This window comes from Fundulus heteroclitus, chromosome 19 (genome assembly GCF_011125445.2).
Source record: "Fundulus heteroclitus isolate FHET01 chromosome 19, MU-UCD_Fhet_4.1, whole genome shotgun sequence".
NCBI classification, from domain to species: domain Eukaryota; kingdom Metazoa; phylum Chordata; class Actinopteri; order Cyprinodontiformes; family Fundulidae; genus Fundulus; species Fundulus heteroclitus.
Genome location: NC_046379.1, coordinates 27,152,438 through 27,158,628, shown reverse-complemented (window position 1 = coordinate 27,158,628; position 6,191 = coordinate 27,152,438). Strand labels below are relative to the sequence as shown.

Here is a 6,191-nt window from a genome sequence, read left to right as displayed (position 1 = left end):
CCGTACGTATTTTTAATCCACGGCTTCTTTGAACATGGAGTCTTTCATGCTACCTGCGAGATCAAGACGTTCAGTTTTTATTTTACAAATAAGAGTTTGAAAAGTCTGGTGTACTTTTGTTTTGTCTCTCCAAGCCCTTGCTTGGTAGCATCAGCTTGTGCTGCAATTACAACTCCAAGCATTGTAATATATAGCACCTTTAAAGCAGCACTAAGTCATTTTCAAGTGGCACTCCCCCTACAGGACCTTTTGAAAATAGCACAAATACTGGCTGCCCTCCGCAGCATGTGGCCAACAATGACAGTTCTATGGAGACAAATTTCTGCCAAAACGTTGCACACAAAAAAAAGTTTTGCACACAAACAAAACTTGTTTGCACACAAAAAGATTTGTTTCACACAAAAAAAATGTTTTGCAAACTGTTCGCCAACCTTGCACTCAAAATATCATTTATAAGTTTTCCTCGAGCACAAAACGGTCTCTGCTCGCACAAAACAGCCTCTGCTCGAGTACGAAACAATCCCACTACCGCTGCGGTAAATTTGTGCCAAAAGTCACGTGATGCATTGAGTTGTTGTTGTTGTTGTTCATACTTCCCGACAGCAGGGGGCGCACCCGAAAGAAACTGAAACGCGCCGCTTTGGCTGAAGAAGAAAAACGTGATATCACAGCTAACAGCATTAGCACCCCACAGGTAACTTTCAAAGCTTTCCCGGTGAAAAAGTAATAGCTCACTATGGTGATAGATCATGTAAGATTTCAGTTAAAGGCCCTGCTATGTTACAGTAAGGGACCATGTTACTTTTTAGAGCAAATAACATGAAAGCTTGCCTTAGGTTGAACGCCATGCTAAAACAACTTTTGCTTTGTAATGCAGCCACTGTGGTTGGCTTCTGCTTTTACTGTGCTGTGTCAAATAAATAGTACCTGAGTGGATACCCAGATAAATGCATTGTTAACAGATTATCATGTGGTTTTTGTGTTGTTTTCAAATGACTGTCTATTGTTCTTATTGGTGTAAATCTAAATTGGTGTTTGGATTTGGTAATTTATCCTAAAACAGTCAAACCAATGCATGTATGCTTATGTGCAAAACGAATTCTTAATGAATTTAAAATAATTGCAACGAGTGGATATTGATTATATGAAAATTGGTAAGGAAATTAATTAAAAATTGCGTTTTCTAACATAAATATGAATGTTACAAGTAAAGCATATAGCAGCAGATCTAGATCATATCTCACTACCTTTCTAACTCCTTAATTTCTTCAAAGTAAAAATGAGGTCATCTGTGCCCAATTGCAAATATGTGTTGTGCACTTAATAAAATTGGTTTGGCCATGGCAAAAACCACAGCTGGAATTAGCCACATGAGCAGATATTTTCTTGAAAAGTTTGTTTTCATCGAAGTGGTGATTTATTTTTTTCTTTAACAGTATTATCCTTTACATAACAATAACACATATCTGTTTTCCAGCACCCACTGATGAGGTGAAGGCCATCAAAGTTCTGGGCTGGATGGAAGGCTCCTACATAAACTCTGGTAGTCTACCAGGTCGACTTCCATCACGAGACTACCAAGACTTGAACAATTCAGGATTTGATAGAATCTTTAAACACATGAGGAGTTGGGCTTGTTAAAAAATAACTTAATATGTAACCGTTTTAGTTCCCAGTATTAACTACTTTGATCAGTAACTGTTGCAGCATGTCCTTCATAGCTCTTAGTGGAGCCCTTTAGGCTAAAAAAAAAAAAAGTTAGGAAAAAAAAGGCCAGGTTTGAGATTGTTCTAAATTTCCTGACAGTCTTACATGCAGAAATTGTTTTTCATAGTCCTGTTTTTGGCTTCATCCATTTCATCTGCCAGTTTTTTTAATACAGCCCGTTTTATTGTTAATATATGGATTGTTTACTGGGAAAAACCTGGAGAATTAATGGAGTTCTTTCAGTCTTAATTTCAACAATAAAAGCAATCCTGTGAAAAAGGTGTATTCACTTTGATTAATATTGGTAAGAATTGGAAATGAAGAGTTTATCAAAGGGTATGTTTATTATGCAATGTGGAAAATAAAGGACTGTTTAATTGTCTCACAATGTTTGCATCCTCAGTTTTAGTAAAAAAAAAGGGGTCATGTGCCCCTTTTTTTCAATAACCTCAGCATTTTCAAAAGGTTTATACAGTACCTTACACATTTACTATCACAATCCTAGCAATTCTACATTTTTATTCAGTGAATACACTAACTTAGTTACATTTTCCTGGCTAGATTTTATTACTTGAAACCCTTTTGCAACAATGGTAACCAAAATAAGATTAAACTCGTAAAGTGTTGGTCATACTGGACAGTAGCAACATATACATACATATACATATATATATATATATATATATATATATATATATATATATATATATATATATATATCTGAACCGTGTGATTCAGAATGTCCCAGTGCATCCATGGCTACCAGTTGTTCGGGGCTCAACACATTGCCAGTTTCAGGAATAGTGACCCCACAGTGTGGGTCATCCAGCAGTCCACTGTCAATATGAGGCCGGCAGAGTCCCTGCAAGAAAGATGGAGATATATAGAGAATAAAAAAGAGGCCATGATTCTGTTGCTACAACTTACTGAATATAATTTAATTCATGGAGCTAAGGATTGAAAAAAAGACTCCAAAATCCATTAATTATTTTAATAATAAACACATTTCAAAGAAAACAGTTTCAATGCCACCTCTCTGATGTTTTCGATGTTTTGTTGTATTGGAATGATCAGATAAATTAATTTCTGGTTTGAAATATATGCATTGTGAGAAACTGTATAATAGCACGCACAAAAAAAAATCATCTTACCTCTGTGATTTCTGGTTCTACCACAGCATGCTGGATGCTTCCCATCTCCCATAAGTGTCAGATTCCTCTCAGTTCTGAGTGAATGGTCATCTCAGCCACTGCTGATGGTGTGAAAACTTAGTTGTAGTCTTGGGATAAATAAATAGTGACAACAGAAGTTATCTAACATGTTTGACAGCTCAAGCAAACTGTTGTCCTCTCCTGAGTGCAGCACATTGTTGTATATGTTTGTTCCTGCGCACCACACGTCTCTCCAAACACGTTGAATTCTGAAAGGAGAGTTAAATCATGGTTTAAATACGTTATTTTTCAAAAGTCCGTTACACAGCATTTTTAGATCAGAGATAAAACTAAACAGTGCCTTTAACTGAAATCTTACATGATCTATCAGTGAGCTATTACTTTTTCACCGGGAAAGCTTTGAAAGTTACCTGTGGGGTGCTAATGCTGTTAGCTGTGATGTCACGTTTTTCTTCTTTAGCCAAACCGGCGCGTTTCAGTTTCTTTCGGGTGCGCCCCCTGCTGTCGGGAAGTCTGAACAACAACAACAACTCAATGCATCACGTGACTTTTGGCACAAATTTACCGCAGCGGTAGTGGGATTGTTTCGTACTCGAGCAGAGGCTGTTTTGTGCGAGCAGAGACCGTTTTGTGCTCGAGGAAAACTTATAAATTATATTTTGAGTGCAAGGTTGGCGAACAGTTTGCAAAACAATTTTTTTTGTGTGAAACATATCTTTTTGTGTGCAAACAAGTTTTATTTGTGTGCAAAACTTTTTTTTGTGTGCAACGTTTTGGCAGAAATTTGTCTCCATACAGTTCACTGTCAGTTTCAAAGCAGCTAGAGAAAGAGAGAGAGATAGAGATGTGTGTGTATGACCATGACCGGGTCTCTTTATAGCTCTTGTTTATAGTCATTTATTTTGCAAGAGGGAGGAGGAGACACAGAGATGGAGATGTGTGGAGAGAGACAGACAGACAGAGAGAGACAGAGAATGCGGATGGATCGTTTTGGCCAACTCACTGTCTGTAATGCAGCAGTGCCAGCAGGTCTATTTATAGGTCTTGTTCATAGTCACCTGTAGTCCAAATAAGCGACTTTGGGGTCAAAAACAAGTGCAATACACCACAACCCGCGACTCATGAAATTTACAAGGGACTTAAGAAAAAACAAGCCAAAATTCACTTATAATAAACAGACTTGGTTACAATACTACTGATGCGAATGGCCTTACTTTGGGCTGCCATAAAGCTGCTCGTCTTACCACGAGAACAGAGCTGCAAGACTGCCACCGGGTCGGTGAACAGAAAGTTGCAAGTGTAGTTTTCTGGCCAGATACGGGGGGATGATAGACCCCTCAATCATTTTATAAACACCATCACAGGGACGTAGAAGAGGATATATTACGGTAAAATTGTTGCTTAGTGGTGCTTTAATAGACAATAGACTATTACAAAAACACACAACAGGATCTTTCTTAGGTTTACTGAAGCAAAGGCACTTATTTTTTTCAGAACACAAGCTATACTCTGGAAGGTTGAGTGAATAAGGAAAAACGTGACAAGCCAGCCTATGTAATTATTCCGCCAAAAAACAAAATCACAGTCAAACTAATTCAATGATAAATATTACAAGAATAAATTAAACAGTTTCCTTTGGATTAAACTGTGCAAGTCAAGATAATTGTCCCCAGTTTAGTACATCAAAGTCTACTTCAAGTGCTTGAAAAAATATTGTTTTTATTGTGGCACAAATAATTTTTCAGTCTTTGTAAACCATAATATAAAAAAATCAGAAGGAAAGTTCTCACCGGTTCGTGTCTCTCTCTTCGGTGGCTTTCCTCTTCCAGGCCTGGCGTGTCCTCCGATGTGCACTCGGGTGATCATGGACCTGGTAGCAATGCTAGCCAATGATTCATGTGGCAGTTTGTTAGCACTGATCAGACATGATCATGTCCTCCTTCTGACTATTGCTAAAAGGAGTTGATTTAGAAATCCAAACCACATTCCTTTCTCCTCTATTTGAAGAGGAGAAAGGCCCAAACCTGTGGAGCCTCTTCTTCTCCCACACCCCCTGTAGTTTCTATAGTCTATAGTTGAAATTGTGAGGCGTACTTAGCTTTTAACTTTTTGCACCAATTTTATGAATTCTAATTGACCCTTTGCAAAGTGTTGTCCTTTTACTGAATGTGTTTTACCTGATTTGCAAGAACTCCAGAGGATTAGATTGTTTTAATGACTTTATACATTATATTTTTAGATTAAAGGTGGTTGTGATTATTTTGTACCATTCCCTTAATTTATATCCACATTACCCATTCATAACATCTAGGATTTTAGTCTTTGTGCTTTTGTGTACCTACTCTTTTTGATTGCTTTCCACACTTCTGGAAGATTACAGGTTTCTAATGTAAACAAGACAAGGACACAGTACAGATGGGCTTGCTGAAAGGAAGGATTATCCTAATGGGTGCTCATCCTCCAGCAAACAGAGACAAACTGTCATGAGTATTCTGTCTCGCAGGCAGCAAATCATAACACGAAAGCAGCACAGGTTTGCCACCTGGTTTTGTCTTACGAAATGCTCAATCAAATATGAAATCATATCCTCCACAGCTATAGACAAGTTTTGCCCCAAGTTATTTTTCTTTTTGGTTTTTGCACATGGGTGTGTTTATTTCCCGTCAATCCTGCCATGGTGCAGCTCAGCGTCGCAGTATGTGTGGACTTGAGTGGACACACGTATATCTGTGAGAAGTCTATCCAACTCAGACAGTCCCATCTGTGCATAACAGTCTTGTTTGCCGATCTCTTGACCTGCAGCAGCAGCTGGTGCTTGTCCACAGGTAAGCATCTAGTCACCGCCGAGGACATGCTTTGTGTTAGTCAGAAGGGGAGAGTATAAGGAGAAAAGATGGAGTTTGTTGATTCCAAAGCAGTCTAACTACACCTTATTTGCTGCGTTTTGCCCACTTAGCATCTGCTACAGGTTTCACGTTCTGCTAAATTGGGAAAAGCCTGAAATGTGATCCAAGTATTCTCCCAATCTGGATAAGCACAGAGAATAAAGCTAGAAAAATAATTGTTTTTTTTTTCAGACTTTGTTCAGTTTCACATTGTCTAATTGTTCTATCAACCCATCCGTCCATCCGTCCATTATTTTTTCAATATGTATAGCCTAGTGCCTGTATAAACATTTGCCATATAAACTTGGTTAACTTTTCTAGTTATTCTTTGAAAATACACCGAGAACTTTTCAAATTTATGTCTGGGAAAGTCTGGAATTTTGACATGAAAAATGTAGAGGAACCCTGTTTATTTCTACCCCTCTGC

The 6,191-nt window shown here is 38.1% G+C and overlaps 1 long non-coding RNA gene across 1 annotated transcript; it reads right to left on the bottom strand.

Moving 5' to 3' along the window:
- Positions 1-2,471: 2,471 nt before the first annotated feature.
- Positions 2,472-3,341, bottom strand: LOC118566972. Its single transcript, XR_004933405.1, has 3 exons — positions 3,290-3,341; positions 2,859-3,127; positions 2,472-2,569 (listed from the first exon to the last, which is right to left on the bottom strand). It is a non-coding gene; the product is annotated as an uncharacterized LOC118566972 (long non-coding RNA).
- Positions 3,342-6,191: the final 2,850 nt, after the last annotated feature.